The 24,476-nt window shown below is 34.4% G+C and overlaps 1 protein-coding gene across 16 annotated transcripts in view; it reads left to right on the forward strand.

Moving 5' to 3' along the window:
• SYT1 (synaptotagmin 1) overlaps window positions 1-24,476 on the forward strand; it is a 588,627-nt gene that overhangs the window by 185,015 nt on the left and 379,136 nt on the right. For 14 of the 16 annotated variants that reach the window (XM_063593557.1, XM_055095933.1, XM_055095935.1 and 11 more), the window contains one exon: window positions 2,442-2,507. The exons of the other annotated variants lie outside the window; for them this stretch is intronic. The gene's annotated coding sequence lies outside the window, so the exon portion shown is untranslated. The remainder of the gene's footprint in view (window positions 1-2,441; window positions 2,508-24,476) is intronic. 16 annotated transcript variants of the gene reach the window in all.

Genomic DNA, 24,476 nt, shown 5'->3' on the forward strand with positions numbered 1-24,476 from the left:
CAGCTGCAGGTCTGTTGGAGTACCCTGCCATGTGAGGTGTCAGTGTGCCCCTGCTGGGGGGGTTCCTCCCAGTTAGGCTGCTCGGGGGTCAGGGACCCACTTGAGGAGGCAGTCTGCCCGTTCTCAGTTCTCCAGCTGCGTGCTGGGAGAACCACTGCTCTCTTCAAAGCTGTCAGACAGGGACATTTAAGTCTGCAGAGGTTACCGCTGTCTTTTTGTTTGTCTGTGCCCTGCCCCCAGAGGTGGAGCCTACAGAGGCAGGCAGGCCTCCTGGAGCTGTGGTGGGCTCCGCCCAGTTCGAGCTTCCCTGCTGCTTTGTTTACCTAAGCAAGCCTGGGCAATGGCGGGCGCCCCTCCCCCAGCCTCGCTGCCGCCTTGCAGTTTGATCTCAGACTGCTGTGCTAGCAATCAGCGAGACTCCGTGGGCGTAGGACCCTCGGAGCCAGGTGCGGGATATAATCTCGTGGTGCGCCGTTTTTTAAGCCGGTCGGAAAAGCGCAGTATTCGGGTGGGAGTGACCCGATTTTCCAGGTGCGTCTGTCACCCCTTTCTTTGACTCGGAAAGGGAACTCCCTGACCCCTTGCACTTCCCAAGTGAGATAATGCCTCGCCCTGCTTCGGCTGGCGCACGGTGCGGGCACCCACTGACCTGCGCCCACTGTCTGGCACTCCCAAGTGAGATGAACCCGGTACCTCAGATGGAAATGCAGAAATCACCCGTCTTCTGCGTCGCTCATGCTGGGAGCTGTAGACTGGAGCTGTTCCTATTCGGCCATCTTGGCTCCTCCCTGATTCTACCACCAAGAATAAAATAGTTGTTTGTCCCCTACAGTAGAACAAGTTTGCCCATTCATCCTTGTGATAGATATGCATGCAAAACCAAAATGAAATAAAATCCCCACAGATGGCTGGTAAGTCAAAAACACTGTTTAATCCTTTCACTGCATCCCTTTGGGAAGCCTGGCCCTTGGTAAGTAATAATGTACAAAGTATATAGTGTCAATTATTCTCTTATTTTTTAATAGAATGTCTTTGTCTTATTTAACAGGTTTTTTTCCCCATATTTCTTGTAAGAAGCTCTGTGTCACTGTTTACCTTAATGTGTATGTCCACAGAATCTTGCTCTAGTTTTTGTTTTAATAAAAAAGAAGTGTCCGTATACTAAAACTATACAAAGCATATCTAAAATTGATTATGGCTCTAAGTCATGTTTTTAGAGGCAGTCAGGCAAACCTAGGTGCATTTTAACATTGCTCTTCCAAATGGATTTTACTAAGAAACAGTTGAGTTTCAAGCAGGAATAAAGGAAAAGCAGATCTTCGAGATTTAACTGTTGAGCAGATGCAGTAAATGCGGCTTTGGAAATAACGCTGTCACTTTAGATATTTTATGCTGAGTTACCTATGTGACCCAATAGCTAGAGCTGCTGATATTAAAATATTTTTGTAATTCTGTTGAAAATAGATGCCATGAGAACTCTTAAAAACAGAGTAACATACCTATTATAAGACCTATTTTAAATATTTCATTCTTTCCTCATTTTCATGATACCTAAATTTTTTGAAGACTGAAAATGATGAGAACTTATATAAAAAGGTACTTGTCTGTAGCACCATGGAAATTTTCATTTATGAGTTTTTAACATGTCAAACCAAATCAGAAATTCCTGATATCTTTATTACATTAAAGCAATTCTTAATGTTGCCTCTTGAGAAGGGTTTAATTTTTTTACTCTTTAAACTGAAAACTTATCTTTTTTATGCAATGATGTGCAATCATTTTTCTCTTAATTCCTGATGGGCTTGTAATATATACATATTTACTTGTGTGTGTATGTACATACATATCTATTAATATGTATATAAACATGTATATTTAAATACATGTATGTTTATCCTATGTACTAGAATAGTTAGTAGGTTATATCTAGATATTGATTAGCTTCTGAAAATAGGCAAATATGTATAACATATTGAGGTGTTTCTAACATTGGTGAAAAATATAAAACTTAAAAGTAACATGGGGCTGTACAAGGTTGATTTGTAATAGTCATATTGGTACTTGAGACAGCACCAGATATTTAATTGACTAAGAATCATGTGATTTATTTCTTAATAAATGTAATATTCTCTAATGTCTGCCTAGATTAGTGTTACTCTAATTTCAAATTAAAACACTATAGAAAGCATAATTGACTTTTCATAAAATCAGTATATAAACTATCCACAGACTCTCAATCTCTAGCTCATCAAACAACTTTAAAATCCAAACTATCTGTATTATATATACTAAATATGGATATATATGACATTATTTTTATTGGAATATATAGTAAAATTTTAAGTAGAAATATTAAATAATAAAATTAACATATTTATGACAAAAATGATTCTGAACTATGTGTAGTCGAGTAACCTCTGTATATATTGTTTTCCTTTTAGAAAAACAGAATAATTCTGAAAGAAAGAAAACAAAGAAAAACATACTCCAGAATTCCTAATAGAACAGTAAGTACTTTAATGACACAATGATGATAATAAATCTGTAAAATTAGAGCTTACAAATGTCTTTTATAGAAATACTAACTTCTATTTTCTAAGATAATAAATTAGTAGAGTAAGCAAGTTGAGCCTTTTCTTTCAATTTACTGGAGTAAACTGAAAATCATTTGTCCTATAATCCTCTTAGATAAGAGGGCAAAGTATTCTTTGTGATACATTTATGGGGCAGAAAACGTTTATGATGACTCCATCATATCTTTTGACTAGCATAGTATCATCTTAAATTCTAAAGAAGAAAACAGTAATAAGCTAGATGTAATCAAAGTGCCTCATTTTCTCCATATGTGATAAAAAGTTTTTACTTATTTTGAACAAAATTTTAAATAGTATTGATGTGCTTGGTTTATTTATAATCACTAAATTGGGATTATTAAAAAATGGCAGCTATCTGCAGGCTTAAAATCTACACCATATTCTCATTAGTACATTTGTTTCTAATCTCACAACTTAACTAAAAGTGTATTTCCTAGAAATGTATTTCCTTGCTATTGTTTGATGATAATATAGTTTTCCTAAATATGTTCTCACTAAGCAAAGTACATGTTGATGTCAATCTTTATGGGAAAATTGGTGACAATATAAAATTTTCAAGATGCAGGCAATTATAAATTTTGAATATGTGAATATGAAGAACAATAACATAAAGATAGAAAAGCAAAACCCATGTTGATGACCCACGTTGTATCACATTTAATATTTTTGAAACTGCATTTGAAATTGCATTTCAAACTCAATGTTTCAAAAGTTTCAAACAAATATTAGAGTAAAACATAGTATAATAAATTAACAAAATGAAAAATCTATATCTTAGTATATATCAAACTAGAGTCAAGTTCAATGGAAAAAAATGTAAGTTTGATATATAAAAAGTAGAAATTTCTAAATAATTTTATAGGATATATACAAACTATTCCTACATAATAACATTTTTTAGCCCCAAAGAACTTTGATGCATAAATTACATCTTAACTTTGAATGATTGGGTATAATTAATCATCATCACGATGATATAAATGAAGTTTATCTGAAATATATTTTATTTATTTTTGAGGTGTGAGAAAGGCAGAGAGAACACGTTTCTTTTACCTGCCTGTCTGAAGGTTATGTATGTTACAACTTCACACAAAGCACTCTGCCACTTACTTTTTGTTGTAGTTATGAACGGCCATATATTTTAAATCAGAAATCTATAAAATTTATCATTCAAAATGTTTACACTTTTAAAAAGTGCTCTTTGATTTAAAAAATTAACTCTAAATGTATGAAAGTCTATTTTGAGTATTCAGAGCAGGTTACGGGCATGTTTACATAGTTCTGGGTACAGGGATAATTTAAGAATCAGATTTTTCTGTCATATATAACAATTTTTGAAACCCGCAAATCTGCCTGAGTTACAAGATATGAAGTAAGTGAGAAATTTCTTTTTGACATAGACATTTTTTATCATCTTAATACCCTAACATAGACAATGAAATCATTCAGCCAAAACAAACCTTTTTCAACATCTAAAAGACTAGACTGTCTTAAAGTTTTGTTTTTATATATATAATTCTGTTTCTAAACATAATTTCAATTCTGTACAATACTCATTGGAAAATGGTTGAATTTTTTAAACTGACAGGACTGACATAAGCTCTTTATACAAGAACCAAGTGATATCTACTTCACTCCCTCACAATTTCTCGGCCCTCTGAGTATAATTTCATGTGAAAAGCCATCAATGACTCCTTTTCTGTGCTGATTTATGTATAAGTTATTTGATCTATTGTTCAGGTGTGACCTATATAAGTTATTTGACTGGAAATGTAATTTTCATAATTGTATTGAAATAGGATTTAGCCTAGCATACCTAGGAGACATCTCATTCAAGTAATGAGATCTCCTGTTCATTTGCAATAATCTTAGAAAAAATAACATACATGTTTCCAAAGAAGAAATTATGCCTCTTTTCATGCATTTTTATGTGGTTTGGAGCAGGTTTTAATCTCAGATTTTAATTACCTATTATTTAATAATTATATGCTAAATCACTCATAAATTACATGCAAAAAAAAGACTGTTAATTCTTATTATACTGTAATAAAAAGTATAATTTATCCTTTAAAAATTTTATCAGATATTGTGGAGAGGAATACTCTGACTTAGATGACATTGTCAAAACATAAGAGTTCTTAATATATCTTAGCCACTAAAGGCTTGTGAGCTAGTGTTAGACAATACATGGAATAAAACATGATATCAGATGAATATAATAGATAATACAGTGACATTTTATCTATAGACTGTGCATGTGTTTCTAGCCCATGAATGAGTTTTATGAATTTTATTGGAATCAAAACTTTATAAATGAAAGCTTTTTAGCACAGGAAACCTCTACAAACCTCTTACAATTTTGCTTTTAAATCCATAGCTTAAGAACAAGTTGATAATTGATTAAAATATTACTATAATATTGCTAAAGACGCTTACAGCACATTGCATTTATTGCTTACAAAAGGTTTTTGTGCTTAAGAAATATAAAATATAAAACTATAAGATGCTTTCTTATAAGAATAGAAAAATAAAAGAACATTGGAAAGTGTATTCTAAAATACAATTGACTCTTGATCACCAACTCCCACACAGTCCTAAAATTCCATGCCTAACTTTTAACTCCCCCAAAACTTAACTACCAATAGCCTACTGTTGACTGGATGTTATCAATAACATAAATAGTCGATTAATTCATATTTTTATGTTATGTGTATTATATACTCTATTCTTAACAATAAAGTAGGAAAAGTGAAGAAAATGTTACTAAGAAAATCGTAAGGAAGAGAAAATGTATTTAGTATTCATTAAGTGGAAGTGGATCAGCATAAAGGTCTCCATCCTCATCTTCACATTAACTAGGCTGAGGAGGAGAAGGAAGAGGAGGGGTTGGTTGGTTTTACTGTCTCAGCAGTGGCAGAGGCAGAAGAAAACCTGCGAATAAGTGGACCTGCATAGTTCAAACCCGTGTTGTTCAAGTGTCAGCTATAGTCATCTTTCTTTTGATTGCTGAAGCTCAGTAATACTTTCAAGAACTTCATAGTCTGCTCCTTGTAAACTCTGGTCACACTGGATACTAATAATAAAGAGGGTGTGTTTAAAAAATCATTCAGATGCTCAGACATCCTTTTTAGAAACTCTTCATATTATCCTAGATTTCCTAAGCCTCTTTAATAAAACTGGGAGTTGATACACTCACTCAAAGTGTGACAATTATTAACAACACTGCTTTCCTGAAAAAACAAATATAGCAAGAAGTTTTTAGTAAGAGTGATTCTAGTGGAAAGCAGATTTTAACCAATAAAACATCTTGTGACTCATTAGAGAATAAATGTTATTTGCAAATATCCCAAATGTTACCTGCAAATGCTCCTGACAAGTTTTACTTAGTCAATATTTCCCTATTAGAAGTAATAAAGTCCTGCAATAAAAAAGCATAAGCCTGTGAGTGTGTGTAATAGTGGCATAAAGCTAGGAGAAAATTTAGAGGTCACCTATTCTAATATTTTCATTTTATAGAGGTTACCTCCTCTAATATTATCATTTATATATGGCCTGATAGGTCAAGTCATTTGCCTAAGCTCTTATATCTAGTGATAGAATTGAAAAAAAAAAATCTGTGCTAATTAACCACCCACCATTTTTTTCTATCTGCCATATTAACTGAAAGTGCTGTTATTAAAAAATGCATGTGTCGGAACTGTTAAAAAAAACTCTTCTCCAAATTTAATCTTTTTTCAACCAAAACACTAGTGAAAATTTATGTAAATTATTGTTTGTCTAATCTCTAGTAGTTTAAAATTGTATTTTGATATAGTTTATTAGAATGATGTTTATAAAAGTTATATATCTCCACAGTATAACCTTTATAAATAAATATATATATATACATATATACGTATCTCCACTATGTATGTATAAAGAGAGCTCATGTATATAGGTATTTATTTATTTATATTTATATATATCTCTACTATATATGTATAAAGAGAGAGGTAATCTGAGTCTTGGCTTAATCCAACTCCACCTAATATTTATTAATGATAAGTAGTAAAGAAAAATAACATATGCACATTAAGTTTTCATGTGCAGCGAATCCATAGGAAAATTTGAGGACATTCAAGATTACACAGTGAAAAAACTACTAGATAATAATAATATGTAATAATAATACATAAAAGCAATCTGCCATCAGCAACACTTAAGCAGTTATCTCAATGAGTCTCCCTTTTCTCATCTGGGTAATGAAAAATGTCTACCTAGCATACTTTCCAAGATTCTCTGAGATTGGATTAAGTATATGAAGATCTCTATAGTGATATTTAATTTAAAATTCTTATATATATTATCCTTTCCCCATTGCTTGTTTTTGTCAGGTTTGTCAAAGATCAGATAGTTGTAGATATGCAACATTATTTCTGAGGGCTCTGTTCTGTTCCATTGGTCCATATCTCTGTTTTGGTACCAGTACCCTGCTGTTTCAGTTACTGTAGCCTTGTAGTATAGTTTGAAGTCAGGTAGCGTGATGCCTCCAGCTTTGTTCTTTTGGCTTAGGATTGACTTGGCAATGCAGGCTCTTTTTTGGTTCCATATGAACTTTAAAATAGTTTTTTCCAATTCTGTGAAGAAAGTCATTGGTAGCTTGATAGGGATGACATTGAATCTATAAATTACCTTGGGCAGCATGGCCATTTTCACAATATTGATTCTTCCTACCCATGAGCATGGAACGTTCTTCCATTTGTTTGTATCCTCTTTTATTTCATTGAGCAGTGGTTTGTAGTTCTCCTTGAAGGGGTCCTTCACATCCCTTGTAAGTTGGATTCCCTATTTAATAAATGGTGCTGGGAAAACTGGCTAGCCATATGTAGAAAGCTGAAACTGGATCCCTTCCTTACACCTTATACAAAAATCAATTCAAGATGGATTAAAGACTTACATTTTAGACCTAAAACCATAAAAACCCTAGAAGAAAACCTAGGCGATACCATTCAGGACATATGCATGGGCAAGGACTTCATGTCTAAAACACCAAAAGCAATGGCAACAAAAGCCAAAATTGACAAATGGGATCTAATTAAACTAAAGAGCTTCTGCACAGCAAAAGAAACTACCATCAGAGTGAACAGGCAGCCTACAGAATGGGAGAAAATTTTTGCAATCTACTCATCTGACAAAGGGCTAATATCCAGAATCTACAATGAACTCAAACAAATTTACAAGAAAAAAACAAACAACCCCATCAAAAAGTGGGTGAAGGATACGAACAGATGCTTCTCAAAAGAAGACATTTATGCAGCCAACAGACACATGAAAAAATGCTCATCATCACTGGCCATCAGAAATGCAAATCAAAACCACAATGAGTTACCATCTCACACCAGTTAGAATGGCACTCATTAAAAAGTCAGGAAACAACAGGTGCTGGAGAGGGTGTGGAGAAATATGAACACTTCTACACTGTTGGTGGGACTGTAAACTAGTTCAACCCTTATGGAAGTCAGTGTGGCGATTCCTCAGGGATCTAGAACTAGAAATACCATTTGACCCAGCAATCCCATTACTGGGTATACACCCAAAGGATTATAAATCATGCTGCTATAAAGACATGTGCACATGTATGTTTATTGCATCACTATTCACAATAGCAAAGACTTGGAACCAACCCAAATGTCCAACAATGGTAGACTGGATTAAGAAAATGTGGCACACATACACCATGGAATACTATGCAGCCATAAAAAATGATGAGTTCATGTCCTTTGTAGGGACATAGATGAAGCTGGAAACCATCATTCTCAGCAAACTATCGCAAGGACAAAAAACCAAACACCCCATGTTCTCACTCATAGGTGGGAATTGAACAATGAGAACACGTGGACACAGGAGGGTGAACATCACACACCGAGGACTGTTGTGGGGTGGGGGGAACAGGGAGGGATAGCATTAGGAGATATACCTAATGCTAAATGATGAGTTAATGGATGCAGCACACCAACATGGCTCATGTATACATATGTAACAAACCTGCACGTTGTGCACACGTACCCCAAAACTTAAAATAGAATAATAATAAAATTAAAAAAAATTCTTATATATATTATATAAATTCTTATGTATAAAATAATGCATATTAACTTTAAAATTATTTTATAATATTGACAAAATTATTTAAAATATATATCACCAATAAAAGATATTGATTTTTAATTAAAAATAATTAAAATTTATATATAAACAACACTTATTTTTAAACAAACTAAGTATTATTACATAAAACTTAGACTATATTATTGTAAAAATAAGTTGTTTTTGTGAACATTTGCCTTAATTGTTTTTGGAGTACCATGTATCATTTTATGAAGGCATGTTTCTGAAACAACCAAAGTTGTTGGTTGATTTTTGCTTTAGGCAATAATGATCATCCGAAAAAAAATTCCCTTTTTCTTGAATTTATAATTTATCTTTAATCCTGATCTGTGTTCCCACACATAAGCCTAGGAGAGTTCATATATAGAAGGAAGGGAGTTGGGAAAGGAAAGGAAGCATTTATTGGGCTCTTGTTTTGTGTCATGTGTTTAGTAGGCATTGAACTAAATTTCATTTAATTATTCAAAGAATTCTTCTGATGTTATAGTGGTTTTGCAGATGATGAAAATGTGGATTGAAGGGTTTATAAAGTTAGCTTACTTAGTATGCAGCAGAGTTGCCATTTAAACTCAGGTCTGTCTGATTTCTCCTTTTCAAGTTAGGACTCAACTAAACGGGGACAACTAGTGAAAGTAGGGCATATTTCACCTTCCTATATGAATGTCTATGCAAAATACTTAATGTGAACACGTTACTTTTCTTTACTACTTATCATCAATAAATATTAGATTGCATCATGCATATTTGTCCTTCAGATGCTAAAAATAAACCATGGTAGGAGAATTTAATTATTAAAGACAGCAATCTTTTGATAGGAAAAGTAGAACCCAAATCAAAATGGATTATAGCCGTAAGTATAAACATTCACCTAAAGGAGAAAAACAATATTTATTTTGTTTGTAAATAGCAATACAGTGGATATTCACCATATATACTTAGATTTTTATACATACTACATTATCTGGACTTATTTTCTTTAAAAACTTTGGTACAACTTTGGAAATTCATTCCTTTATTTATCCTTCATTCTTTATTCAACAGCTGCTATTGATTACCCACTGTATACATAGTTCCAGGTGTTTTAGAAATAGGAATAAATAAAGTATAGTCTCTGTCATCAAGTAGTTTATATTTTTAGTAATTACAAATATAGAAAAGTTTGCTTCATAAGGAGAATAAAAGTTATATTGACTATAAGTCATAGATTTTATTTTCAAGCTACTCGTCTGATTAACCATGATCAGATTAAATTATGTTTTTATTTGTCAAATGATTCAGTGTTTTGTCACTTTCCCTGGAAATTGAGTAAAATGGGTTTCCCACAATCATCATTATTCATGATAAATCTAAACCATATTTCACGATTTACAGTATTTTTTGATACACTAACAAAGGAGTCTTTTATAATCTTATTATAGCATAGTACTGGCTTTGGAAATTCTCTATATTCAAATGCCAGCTCCACCACTTATTAACTATGGGATGTAGGACAATTTTTTAGACCTCTGTGAGTTTTGATTTCTCCATTGAGTAATTGTGATATTCAAATGAGTCAAATATAGGCCATGTCTTTGTTTATATAAGTCTCTTGTTGATTGTAGTTACTGTATTCAAGTTAGCTATTATAATTAGTTGATAGAATTCAGTTCATTGTTTCTAAAACTTCTTATTAATCTTTGATTTGTAAGCTCTCATTGATATTAGTCTTTATTTTATTCTGAAAAACATTATCTTTCATGACTCTGATATATAAGTTGTCTAGTCAAAAGAGATAAAGTGGAAATATTTAACCTGCATTTACAGTTTTAAAGAAATCATGTAAAGTCCAAAGTTAATAAGACTTTAAATCAAATGATTTAGCTATATGAATTATTAGTTTTGATCTGCTATAACATTATGATTTATTTACTTGGCTACACCAGGGTTTCGCCTTGGGTTGCATTATTCTCCTTTGTAATTAAGAATGTTTGCACTGGATAAAAAACTGTATTCAAGTGCTATTTCTGCCACTTACTACCTGTGTGTCAGCAGGAAAACAAAATAAGCTGCCTCAATGTCCTCTTCTATAAAAATGAAAATGAATCCTATTTTATACATTTCATATGAGAATAATGACATGTTTATTAACTGCTTATTACAGAAATTAATATAGTAACATAAGTAAAAATTAATGTTTTATATTTGTTATTTAAAACATCTTAGTAATATCAAAGGGGCATTCTTTTCTTTCAAATTTATTTATTATAAATTGGCATCTTTTAAATTATAAAACATAGTTATGTACCACCTAACAAATTTCAGTCAATGATGGACTGCATATATAGCAGTGACACCTTAAGATTATAACATCAGATTTTTACTGTACCTTTTCTGTTAAGATACACAGATACTTACCAATGTGTTACAATTGCCTACAGTATTCAGTACAGTGACATGTACAGGTTTGTAGCCCAAGAACAAAAGGCTAAACCATACAGCCTAGGTGTGAGGTAGACTGTACCATCTAGGTTAGTATAAGTACATGCTGTGCTGTTCAGCAACAACAAAATTGCCTAATGATGCATTTCTCAGGATGTACCCCTGTTGTTGAGTGATTCATAACTGTATATAGAAGTCTAGATGGAATAAAGAGGAAGGGAAAGTGTGAGGGAAGAAAGAAAAGGAGAAAAGTCTGGTTAGAAATCTTTAACACAAGATGAAATTTGGATTTGATAGAGTAGGATGCAGGCTTGCTTTGGGAGGAGTCCATCAGGAGCCCTCTCCTTGAAGGCCTCTTCCTTCTTAAAGCAAACACAGAAATTAGACAATCTCAATAGCATGACTCACTTCCAGAAAGGTGGAGGGTAAAGCTTGAGACATTTTGACAGTCTTCGTGGCCCTAGAAGTAGGCTGAATCAGTATGCATCACGATGTGAAGGGTAGCAAAAATGCTTTCTATCTTACCATGAAATTATTTTCTTTGGAATAACAAAGGGGCCCACTTCCTCCAGAGAAAATAGACCTAACCAAACTGTAGACTGAACAGATGTCCAGAAATAAATTACATCCCACACATTGTTATTACATGCACCATTTTAAAGTTAAGGGCAGTATGATGCCATTACATGGCAACTCTCATTTTAAAAAATAATAAAATTTTGTATGTGATGTCTGAAATTGAAATCGCAGCATTATTCTTTTACCAAAGAAATCTCAGTTGACAAAGTTGCTTATTTTGCTGCATTTTTCCCTCATGATACAGAATACTGTTTCTCCTCATTTTAAAACCTCAATTAATTATCTTCAGATGAAAATTTTCATATTCGCCATTTTAAGTGGTTTTGTTGTTTGAGTCATTCTTTTGCAAACACCATAAAAATCCCTTTACAGTCTGACATGGGCTATCAATCCTAACACCACTTCTCCTTTCAATGTAAAATCTTGTTATGCCTCTAAAGATGAGTATATCCCAGTCTTAGTAATAACTATTCCTGTTTCAGCAGAAAGTAATTCATAATAAGTATCTTAGCAATTTCCTCCTTTCCTTGGAATTGAATCATTATAAATACTGACAATTTTATTTCTTTTCTATTCTGAAAGATGAAAAATCTGGTTCAGCATATGCTCCATTGTACATTTGAGCAATCTATATCCTCTGTTCTTATGGTTAATATGAATTGCTTAATCCTGTGATTGTTTTTGTTTTCCATTTTCAAAGGAATCCTGGCAAAGCCTATGTTTATGAATTTGTACAAAATGTTTCAGACTAAGGAAAATGTCTCTAAACAAAAGCTCAAAATACATTGGTTTCTAACTCATATGACCCCCCCAAAATGATATTATACAATTTTTCAATAGTCTGAAATATATTATAAGAAATAATTCTTATCAGTAGTTTTGCAAGTTGCTCAGGATTTTTGCTTATCCATTTTATATTTGCATGTGGCATTGACACAATTTGCTATAACATCTCCTAGGAAGTAATATATTTTTTTTAGGCATTTACTATTTGAGCTATGAAGGTTAGTCTTAGATGTTCTTTCTCTTTTGTACTTTAAAAATTTTTTTCTAGTTTTACACAAGGTAAAAATGTTTTTAATACCCTCTATGTCTTAGACTCACCATGCAGGGGTGTCCAAGGGAGAGAGTACAGTCATGGGTTCTTAGTTTCTGTTTCTGGTTGGCCCAGTAAAACCCCTGCCTCATCCCTCCTTTCTGCTTACAATTAGACACAGAAACCAAAAATTATGGCTTCAGGCTGCTAAAAGCCTGAAACAAAACAAAACAAAAACAACAACAACAAATAAGGCAGGTTGGACAAGCTCATGAGCATTACATATGTCACAACCTTTATAATAAATACCATTTTATTACAGAATGCAACAAAATAATTATTTGAATTATGCCTAGTAACATAATTCCAGAAAAAATGGGTTTGGACAATTGTATATTTATGGATATATCCATTGTTCCCATTTTAAGAAGTGAACAATTATTAGTGTGTTTTTTTGAAAGGCAAAGCCAGATTTGTCATTAAATGAGACAGCTAAAAGAATGGAAGCAATACAAGCAGTCCCCAACTTATGAATGAGTTATATAACAAAATTCCTTTTAAGATGTTTTCTTTCCATTTTATAAGATGGATATTTATCGACAGTGGCCACACAAAAAAACCTGTGAAAACCCACAGCTTATGCTAAATGACAATATTTTTAGCATTGGTTATGGTGACTGTGTGAGTGAGAGGGACACAAGGAAAAACATGTTTCTCCATTTTTCCTGATACTCAGTTGACCCTGCCCAATATGTGAAAAATAACTAAAGCCAGCTTTTCACACAGCCTTCTCTCTCTTTGTCACCTTTGTTTTCTTCCTGAGGTAATGCTGTTTCCCATCTGATATTCTCTAGCTGCCTTTTCTTTAAAGTGGTTTTGGTTTCCAATTTTCTAACCCAACTTGTCTCTTGATCAAAATGACTCAGTACAGCTGGTATGGGGAAATGTCTAAGAAAAAATAATTGGGCCAAAGTGTCCACACCAGCCCTGCATCTTGCATCCCCTCTGCTTCTCACTTCCCGACCCCCACACCACAATTGTTAATTTAAATAAACAAATAACTTAAGGAATTTCTGGCAGTGTGGGGTCCTGGAGTGATACATGTATAGATAGTATGGGTGAAGATATTTGGAGACAGGAACTGGGATAGGTGGGAATTCAGCCTTAAATGCAGCATCCCCTGCACTGCTCTTGAAGTGATACATTTTCTTCAATACTATACTTAGGAGCCTATAGTTTCTTTATTTTAATACATACACATTTTCCCAGTGGGTCTTGCAAAGCTTGTGATAGAAGCTTTGTTAATGAGGTGTGTATTAGTCTGTTTTCACACTGCTAATAAAGACATACCCAAGACTGGGTAATTTATAAAGGAAAGAGGTTTAATTGACTCACAGTTCCACATAGCTGGGGAGGCCTCACAATCATGCCAGAAGGTGAATGGGGGTCAAAGGCACATCTTACATGGCGGCAGGCAAGGGAGCACGTGCAGAGGAACTCCTTTTTATAAAACCATCAGATCTCATGAGACTTATTCACTATCACGAGAACAGCATGGGAAAGACGCCCCCATAATTCAATGACCTCCCATTGGGTCTCTCCCACAACAGGTGGGAATTATGGGAGCTACAATTCAAGATGAAATTTGGGTGGGGACACAACCAAACCATATCAAGATGTAATAAGCTAGAGATAACTGCTTCATTTTTTCTAAAATGTAAAAGTAAATGTAAAATACATGATTATATAATATTGTTTACCTATATTTTAATTTTAATTCTTTTCAATACCTCAAATGTAAAACCATCCACTCATAAAGTAAATTTTAAGAGTTACCTCTATATGAAAGAAATCGTTATTTGTATTAGTTATAACATTCCTTATACCTGGCCACCCAAAACAAGAAAATAATCAAGTTTTCAATTTTCAATTTTTTATCATAACTCTGGATATAAATATAACTAAAATGTTTTCAGTAATAACTCCATGAACAATGATCAAACAAATGCTGTACTTGTTGTGGGCTGGCATCAACAATTATGAAAGTGGCTTGGTAAGGCCAGGCCAGACCTTTGTAACCAGTTATACCAGGCTACTGTTAGACAGCCCCAGATAGCCCATCCCTCTGCCTCAGGGCTTATGGAAACAGTGGATGTTGGTAACTGAACACTTACTCCCTGCTGCATGCTTCCCATGTCATTTCATTCCTGCGAAGTGCATTTTCATATCTATATTTCATAAATGAGGAGACAGATTCTGAAAGGCAAACCAACTTGCTCAAAATAACTAGCTTATATATTTTGAGCCAGATGCAGACTAAAGTCTGTGTAATGCTAAAACCTGTGCTCCTAGACATTATGCAAACTGTTTCATGGGCTTACACTGAAATAATATCTGATGAATTTCTCTTTGCATAAGAGAGTGAGCTCCACAAGTGTGGTAGGCAGAGCATCCTCATATCTCAGAACCTGACACAGCGAAGGTGCTCAATGCTGGTTGAACCAAAGTGACAACTTGTTTATCCAGCTCTATCATAGCAGTAACTTTACTAAAAGTTCTCTGTTCCCTTACTTTTTTTCAGAAAAGTTATCCACGTCCCCAAACAAAACCTACGTCCCTGTAACAAAAAGCTTTTATTTTCAAGAGCTGTATCTTTAGCCATTTTTTTAATTGTGGTAAAATATATATAACATCAAATTTACCATTTTAACCATTTGAAAGTATACAGCTCAGTGGTATTAAGTACATTCACACTGTTGTTCGATCATCAGCATCATCCACCTTCAGAATTTTTTCATCTTCCCAAAGTGAAACTCCATACATATTAAACAACAACTCCCCATTTCCCCTCCCTGCAGCCCCTGGCCATCACTATTTTACCTTCAGTCTTGATGAAACTGACTATTCTAACTACCTCATGTAAGTGGAATTATACAGTATTTTTCCTTTTGTAACTAGGTTATTTCATTTTGTATATTGTCAAGGTTTATCCTTATTGTAGCATGTGTCAAAATTTTCTTCCTAAGGCTGAATAATATTCCATTGTATGTATATATCACATTTTGTTTATCCATTTATCTGATGATTTATTGAGTAATGTAGTTGTCCAAAATGGAATCTTTTTGCCAATTCTTTGATGGAAAGATAAGATGCAAATATAGAAATGCAATGAGTTCATGATTTTTAGAACATCTCTCTTTTTATATCATAAGCCCTAAAATTAATCATGGAAAACTAGTTCAGTTTAGGCAATCAGCAAAAAAAAAATAGATGGGCTTAAGATAATTTAGGATTTATGAGTTATAAATATGCCACATTTTAACTACTCAGGCTGGAATTAGCCTGTCTTCATTTGATTATCTGTTTTGATACATTGACTGTTCTTCAGAAGATTCGTGAAGCTAGGGGTATTTAAAAATTGCCATTTCTCTAAAATTAAATAGAATAATAGGGAAGGGAGCATTGATTCTAAATAAGAATGCAAATTTATAGCCATCAAGTTTTCTACTACTACCATTTAACTTCTAATCAGCGTATTATGAAATATTCTTGTTCAAGAATTGGTGTCTGAATCTTAAGTCAATAAGAAGGAAATAATCTATACAGTTTTTAGTATTTTCAGCAGTTTTCCTTATGTGCTAACCAATAATTTTTTAGCTGGCATTTATCAATGCAAGAGACACACTCATATACACATATTATATATCCTCTAATACACAACATTATCCTCTAATCCTCTAATCCTTACACTGAAAAGTAGACGTCATCACCATTTTACAAATGAGGAAGGAGAGGATCAGAAAGGTTAAGTGACTTTCTCAGTTAATAACTGGCAGAGTTGGCATTTGAGAACAGGACTTCTAGATACAAGGCTGCTGCTCTGTCACCTCACACTTCCCCTACATGTTGTGAATAGTACTGGGCCACAAAAATGAATGGGACAGTCTCCACCCTGGAAGAATTTATATTATACTGGAATAGATGGGCATTTTTAACTAATTAAAATATAATAGTATGAAGATTAGAAGTTCTTTGGATGCCAGCAGGTAGACGTAGCTTAATAGTGCCTGAAAAGCTTTGCAAAGGAAAGGGCATTCCATCTTGGCCTTACATGACTTCCTTCCATCCTGGTTTTCCATTTTAATTAGTAAAGAATTTAGTTAAGCACATGGGATGATTGGTTAAAGTTGAAGCTGTAATGAGATCATGAAGGTTAAATTAAAGTGTTTGAAGTTTATCTCTTAGCAGTGGAAAACAAATGTTTTTATGTTTTCATTCTTGTTACTTTTTTCTGCTTAATCTACCATTCTGTAGAAGCCTTAGTAATAGAACAAGCGAAGGAGAAGAAAAAGATATTTTTTTAAAAAAAGAATCCTTTTTTGAGCCTATGCTAGCTTATTTTAATGTTCTTGCATTATAGGCATGATTAAAGATTTTAAGTGTATGACTTTGCATTTTGATCAGAGTTATCATCTCCCTCAAGGCTGCTCAATAACATGATCCATAATGACATTTTGTTGTTATTTTCTGACCTGTTGGGTGAGGCACTAAAGCCAGCTTCCCTAGGTCTATGTAGCTTTAAGTTATTGCAGTGAGGAAATTTCACAGTGCTGTCATGCTTTTGGTTAATACAGTTTTGTGTTTTGCTTGGGAAAGACAATTCTGAGAGTGTCCTATTGATTCAGATGTTTTCTGACAGTAGCTGCCTACCAGGTTTGCCTTCATTGACTTTTCAATGTTCTGTTACAAATAACTTGCATGTACAATTTGATATTGAAAAGCCTAGAAGGTTCCCCACTGTGCATGAAGTTAGAGCAGCCCTGAGCCATGGGGTGGTGAGTGCTTATTATCATTCTGAAAATCATCCACTTGTCCTGGGCTGTTGCCATAAAAGGGTTCTGTTTTCTCTGTTATTCTTTTTTCTTCTCCTGCTTCTTTTATTCTTTCAGACATTCCAATGCACTTCTTATTCTTTAAAAGTTTAAACTTCATTCTTAAAAATTCCCCATGGTGACTGAAACTTGAAATATAAAGTCAGAGGTGTTTTCTGATATTTTTGAACACACGGAATGTGAGATGGCTTGGATTGGAAGTACTTATTTTGTTAGTACAATTTAAAAGAATCACTTCTGTGAGATTTTTCTAAAATGATGAATGGTTAGAAATGTTCTTTTATAATCATAATAAAAATAACTACCATTTATCGAATGCCTACCATCTGCCAAGATCTGTGCTTAGCAACTTTCATGCTATCTATAATATTGACAACTCTGTAAGGTAGGTATCATTAAACCATTTACAGATAAAGAAACAAAGACTCTGAGAAGTTAAGTGACTTGTCCAAGACAAGAATGATTACTTCTATCTTTCTAATTGTGGTTGACTTCTACTTATTAAAAATGATGGTAATATCATTTGGGTTTGCAGAGCACGTCACAGTTTACATAGCAGTTTCACATATGCCACCTCCTTTAACCTCACAAAACTGATAACTATATTTTGCATTTCACCTTAATCTTTGTGAGACCATCTTGAGGCTTTAGATCAGAAATGGGGTATGAATTTCCTTGTGCTGAAATATGACCCTTTGTTAAGTTAGCATCATTTGCAAAAATGTCTTCATTTCTACCATTACTAGTTTATGCTTCTATTTTATCAGGGGAGAAGGCAGCTGGAGAACTTGCCTATTGATGCCCTTGAAGAGTTTGTGGGATTATGTTTACCCAGAAAATAGTTGCCTGTAGCAAAAGCATAATAATGTTTTTGAGACCCAGCTGCTCTGCCCCTGAAAACTATGTAGGAAATACTTACATAGCTGCTATTTCCTGCTCTCTCCTCCCAGGAACCCAGCCCGTGCGTGGCATCTCTGCCTTTCAAAGACATTCCACTGTGCAGTCTGTCCCTATGTCTGCTTGTAAACCAAAGCATAATGTTCATTTACACATAAGTGGAGGAGGGGGAAGGAGAACCTTATAGAATTACAAATAAGATAATATTATAGTGGGTAATAAGTACATTTCTGCCTCATCACCAGTATTTCCAAAACCCAATGGCATCAAATTCTCTGAAATAATTTAGGGCTCTGAAATGGGAATTGGGTAAAGAAAATAAGTTAAAAAGTTATTGGATTCAATAGGGAAAAATAATAAAACAAATACAGTAACAGGTACACTACCCTCCTCTATCCCCCTTGGGAACACCAAAGCAAACCCACTCACCCTTCCAAAAAGTATCATTTCTTTCAAATATCAGAGCTTTGACCCAGGAGTCTGACCTCACTTTTCCTGACCTAACTCCTCCTAGGCGAGATTGGTTTCTCCCTCTCTTCTGTATTCTCAAAGCACCTAGGACATGCCTCTGCTTCAGTATCCATCTCCTCTACTGGACATGAGCAAAATGAGCTTCCTCCTTATCCCTACCATTCCGGAGAACAGTCCATCACTTGGAGCACAAAGCTTAGTGCACAGTAGATGAATCTATTCAGCCATGCAACAGTACCAGACCTTCTGTTAGTGCTGTGTGCTACACTCAGAGAATGTTTAAAGAAATGAGGAATGAAGAAAGGGAGTGAAGAAGACAGGGAATGTAGGAATGAGAGAGACAGAAGAAAAGACTGAAGGAGGAAGGAAAGAGGGAGTGAGGAAGGAAGGAAAGAAGAAAGCCTGGCCCAAGATGTGAATAAGAATGTGATGATTTCACTTATCACATAGTATTTCACATAATACCTATTGTTTACTTTCAGCAAAGAAATTTATTTTGAGAATATGAATATTTCAGAGGAATAATTCACAGTGGAGATGGGGTAGATAGTTTTGTAGAAGACTAGAAATCAGTTTCTAAATGTTTCTCTTTCCACTAATTTCAAAGTTTATTTTTCTTATTACTAAAATATTTCCACTTTTATATATGTGAAGAGAAAACTTTTGCTTACTCCTTAGCTAATGAATTTTATAAACAAACTCTTTTATATGTTTTTATAATATAATATGTGAAATGAGAAGACTAAGGGATTTTACCTACCACCTACATATTACCATATTAAGATATTCCTGAATAAAGTAAACCCCACCATAAATGTATGTGTGTTGGGGGGTATGATTTTTCTTTTTGGTCTATGAAACAGATTATGCTAATTTACACCAGCACTTCCAATAACAACTAACTATTCTGCACCCCAAACACACACACACACACACACACACACACACACAACACACCCCATCTACTCTTCTCTCTCCTGCTCCAGTACTCTGTAGCATTAGTTTAGTTTCTCTTATTCCCTCAGCCCCACTCTTTAGACAAAAAAAAAAGAGAGAAAGAAAGAAAGAAGGAAGGAAGAAAGAAAGAAAGAAGAAAAGAAAGAAAGAAAAGGAAACCTTTCCTTCTCATTTCTAGGGCTCTTAGGGTTTGCACGCTGCCACTCTACCATTCTTCACACATTCCAATTAGAAACTTAAGGGTGGCCAGCACAGTGGCTTGTGCCTGTGATCCCAGCACTTTGGGAGGCTGAGGTGGGTGAATCGCTTCAGCCCAGGAGTTTGAGATCAGCCTGGGCAACATGGTGAAAACCCATCTTCACAAAAAATAAAAACAAACAACAACAAAAATAGCCGGCATTATAGCACACACCTGTAGTCCCAGATACTAGGGAAGCTGAAGTGGGAGGGTCGCTTGAGTCCGGGAGGTGAAGGATATAGGCTGCAGTGAGGCTTTAGTGTGCCACTGCACTCCAGCCTGGGCGACTGAGCGAGACTCTGTCCCAAAAGAGAGGAGTGGAGGGGAGGGGAGGAGAGGGGCACAAAGGTGCCATGCATATCAGAGGATGCTTTCTTGTCTGCTTATCTCAAATCTGGCCATACATTTGAATATCAAATAAAGCTGATATTCTCATTTTCTTCCTCTCTACTGAAAAATAATCTATCCCAGTAACAACAGTTAGCAGTCACTGCAGGCAAGATGATAAAGAGGAAAATAAAAAAGATCTTGAGGAAAAAAAAAGTCAAGGATGATTTTGAATATTTATTATGTTATCTTGAAACCCATCATAATCACTTCTCAAATTCTTAATGAAATCTGACCAAAATGTGCTCCCACTATTTGTTGAGATCTATAGGAAAGTCAAAATGATACAATTTCTCATTTTATCATTATTTTTTGTGCACTTATGCGCACAGAAGATACTGTGTGAATTGGTTTGAAGTTTTCCTTCTTTTCACTATCTTATAGCTTAACTGGTAATGAGCAGCAAATTTTAAAAGATTAAAAATTACAGGGGGAAGGGAAGAGGAAAGTTAGTGCCCTAGATAGAGTGACAAAAATTACAAAAGAACAAAGTAATTATTCACAAGATGGGAAAAAGATATAAATGAATTGAATTATGAGTCAGACAGAAAAGACCACACAAATATATACCCACATGCATGAACATAAACAAACACAAATACACATGCACACACAAAAAGACATGCACACACAGTCTACACTACACACATATCATCCACCCACACAAATGCAGAGACCGCACATTTGACACATGCTCACAAACACACTCATCCAAACATGGCAAAATTATGCTCCCAATTTAATTAGCAAAGAATACATTTTACCAGAAGCAGGGTAAACACCACATAGGATAGTAGCATGTATCAGAGTAGCTTCCCTTGATCCCCAGAGTCCTTGTGGGGGCTCACAGCTGCCTGTGAACTGGACATGTAAGCAAACCTATAAACCTTAATTCTTTCTGCAACACTGAACTTTTATATGCCAGAGGTACAGGATGATTTCAGAAAATCTTAAATTTACAATTTTTATGCCTCTGATTAACATTAAGCATCACATCTCTTGGTTCGAAAAAAAAATTAAAAAAAAAAAACTCAGTGACATGGAGGCCATATCATCATCTGGGGAGAGAGAGCAGAGTCAGTGAGCAGAAGCTATGAGCAAAATGGCATTACCTTGCAGTAAATATTGTGAATTTTACTTAATCTAATATTCAGTTTAAACATGGGGATAATTAATAATTAGTACCTAATTAGAAATAAATAATATTGGTAACATAGCTAATACAATGCCTGGCACATCAAAGATGCTTAAAAAAACAGAAATGGGGAAAGGTGAGACAGATTTTCACTTCCTTGTTATAACTGATGATTATCCAGTTGCTTTTGGTCTGGTTGGTTCCCCTTGCATAATCCATTAGCTTAAACTAATTGCATTTTCCAACTTGATCACCATTTAGTGTCCTAACATGTATTAATATGGGCTACTGAATCTGCATTCATATGTCTCTGAGACCTGAATAAAACCTTAAAATTTTCAGGGATAGGTTGGAAATACACATAACATGAGTGTTACTATACATTGCCTTGATGCAGTGTTACTATAATTGCCTCCACTCAGTGTGCTTTGGGATCATAGATCAAAATGGTGAAAACCTTCCTGCCACAACAAGCCAGTTAGCTTGTCCCACTGTGAGATTCTCCCCCAGCTTACAAAATAGACATGCTTTTTCAAAAGTGTTTCTTTTAATTTGTTGAAATGTCAAGAAGAGCCTGATGTTATAGATTTTGGTGAAAGGTAGTTTTGTCTTATCAAAATCATACAGCTCATACCTATCTATTTTTTTCAAATGTCCATTGTACAAAAATACAGTCTTTATGGGTATTTAACTCCTACAGTTGACTTTAAGTTCTGCTCTCTATATTGAGCAGAAAAATAGTCATGGAACTGTGGAATTGGAATTTGAAGGTATGTATTTCAATGCCATTTATATATTAAAAGTAGTAGGAAACTATATCGATATAAATACAGTCATTTTCTAGAGTCAGTTAGTTCCAAGAGGCTTTTCTTTTTTTTAACATTTAAGATGCCTTACTTGGAGTTCCTTAGAGAAAAATTTCTTCAAATGCTAGGATGATATAAAAACCATAGCTTTCCAAAAACGTTTACATTAACTTTGAAACAAGTAACTAACATGGTATGAATGCAAGTGAGGCCAAGCAATTAGTGTAAGGAGACCTTGTAATTCAGAGGTGTAGGGGATTCCAGGTAAAACATCAATACCAACTGTACTTTTTTTCTGTGTGGTGTAGAAAGGCAGATGAGAGAAGTTGGGATATGGACACAGGTCCTGGACTTTAAAGATTCACTTAAATTTCCCCACTTCTTTATCATGGCATACATCTTCCCCTAGGATCAAGCTGCCATGGGCTAGAAATAAAGACTCAGAATATATTTGTTCAAGACCAACAGATCAAGTAGAAATTGTTGTAGAACATATATGTGCTGCTGCGTTTCAGGGTTGAATATAATCATTTGGCAATATCACCTCTACATTTTTATTTCCAAGAAGACACACCCATGCGACAAGCCTTAAAGAAGGTGACAGCAATAGATATTATTTCCAGAGCTCCTACCATGCTTTGGATTACAATCTTATCAATTTGGGTTGAAGTTGCAAAAAATTCAGGCCAAAAATGAACTTTGAGTATTTTATGAAACCCAAACACACTTGTCAAACCTAACCATGCAAAACAGCACAAATTAAGTCAACTTTCAATCTGGTTTTGTGCCAAATGGAATGAAGCCTCTGGTGGGCTAGACAGCTCTATTTCCTGCTTTCAATTTTGGAGAGTCCAATTAGTAAATTAAACTTTAAAAAGCTGTCTAAAATAATTAATTAGGTCATAATTATTCAGAAGCATATTTTATAGTGTACTCTAATCTAGTATCTAGTCTAAATACTTGAAAAAAGGGTATCAATTTCATTATTAAAGAATTAATTATAATTGGGCCTAATCCTTTGATGATGAACATTGAAAAAATACTCTAGGGATAAACTGTTCACATATGCGAAGTGGATAAATTCTTTCAGAGCTCAAGAATAATAGTTATGCTCTGGAAGTGTTTTCTGCTTATATTAATTCCTTTGTTAAAATTCTTACAGATATCACCCAACAAATAAAAGTTTCATAGGAAAAAGAGCCCTCTGTTTAAATGAGTTCATCACATATGGACAACTGATTTTCCTCCTACTCTATTCCAGACATTTTCCATAATCAGTACATTGGTACAGAAAAGAGAAAAGAAACAGGGAGAAGTAACCTGCCGGGCATGGTAGCTCATGCCTGTAATCCCAGCACTTTGGGACGCTGAGCCAAGAGAATCGTTTGAACTCAGGAGTTCATGAGCAGCCTGGGCAACATAGTGAGATCCATGCGGGAAACATTTTGCTATTTCTTTAACTTCCTTCTCATTTCTTCCTAATGTCCTTTTATGATCTAGCAAATCAAATTTAAAAACTCAACATATCATAAATAATGATACCAGAGATCAGTTTCCATCTATGTCAGAGAGAAGAAATAAATATAGACCATTTCAATACTCTTCCTGCATATACAGGCCAAATAGAATTATAAAGCCAAAGCTCTAGAGTTCAATAAAGGAAAGGCAGTTAATGATTATAGTTTTATGGATAAATTGTTGTAGTGAATTAATGTGTTTTTCAGAAGAGAGAGAACAGGAATGGCAGGTGTTCATCTATAAATGGTGATGAACAATGTGAAACCGAGACCACAGGTAATATTTCTGGTAAGGATTTCACAAGAGTATAAACCACAGCAGCTAAAAACAAAACTTAAATCCATAAGTAGACAAGTTAATCAGAAACATTTTATGCACTGTTTCTTCTATAATTTTAGGCT

Source organism: Pan paniscus, chromosome 10, assembly GCF_029289425.2.
Source record: "Pan paniscus chromosome 10, NHGRI_mPanPan1-v2.0_pri, whole genome shotgun sequence".
Taxonomy (NCBI): domain Eukaryota; kingdom Metazoa; phylum Chordata; class Mammalia; order Primates; family Hominidae; genus Pan; species Pan paniscus.